The sequence below is a fragment of the Primulina eburnea genome, chromosome 12 (genome assembly GCF_022965805.1).
Source record: "Primulina eburnea isolate SZY01 chromosome 12, ASM2296580v1, whole genome shotgun sequence".
NCBI lineage: Eukaryota > Viridiplantae > Streptophyta > Magnoliopsida > Lamiales > Gesneriaceae > Primulina > Primulina eburnea.
Genome location: NC_133112.1, coordinates 15,698,324 through 15,699,093, shown reverse-complemented (window position 1 = coordinate 15,699,093; position 770 = coordinate 15,698,324). Strand labels below are relative to the sequence as shown.

At 32.7% G+C, this 770-nt stretch overlaps 1 non-coding gene across 1 annotated transcript; it reads left to right on the top strand.

Annotated features, from left to right (window-relative positions):
• Positions 1-428: 428 nt before the first annotated feature.
• Positions 429-537, top strand: LOC140808540 (small nucleolar RNA R71). Its single transcript, XR_012112959.1, has one exon. It is a non-coding gene; the product is annotated as a small nucleolar RNA R71 (small nucleolar RNA).
• The last annotated feature ends 233 nt before the right edge of the window (positions 538-770 follow it).

The window sequence follows — 770 nt, the reverse complement described above, 5'->3', positions numbered from 1 at the left end:
TGTTCAAAACATTGGCTTGTTCATGGAGACATTCTTTAAAAGAGGGCAAAGTGGGACAATCTTTTTTAAAATGATCACTTGTATCACAGATGTGACACGCAATTTCTTGAACAGATTTTAATTGACCGTTCTTTTTCAATTCAAGTGCCTCAACTTTTCTTGCCAAAGAGGTAAATCTAGCTTAAAGATCATGTTCATCTTTGAGAGTGTACATACCTCCACCAGATGTAGGAGATTGAATCTTGTTTGATGGTTCAATTGTACCTATAGTGTCTCAATTTTGAGCATTTTCAGCTAATGAATCGAGATACTCAATTATCTCGTTTGGATCTTTATCTTCAAATGTTCCATTACACATAAATTCAACCATTTTCCTATCTTTTGGTGTTAAGCCTTCATAAAATTGAGAAACAACTCTCCAAATTTCAAAACCATGATGTGGACAAAGATTAAGCAATTCTTTGTATCTATCCCAACACTGATAAAATGTTTCTCCTTGTTTTTGAGTGAAAGTGATGATTTGCCTTTTGAAAGAATTTGTTCTATGAGATGGAAAAAACTTTTTCAAAAATTGTTGTTGCAATTCATCCCAAGTTCGAATGGATCCCGATCTATAATTTTGTAGCCAAGTTTTAGCTTTATCTTTTAAAGAAAAAGGAAAAAGCTTAAGTCAAATGGTGTTCATGCTACAATTTAGATCATTATATGTGTTGCACACTTCTTCAAACTCTCGTAAATGCATATATGAATTTTCAGAATCTAAGCCATGA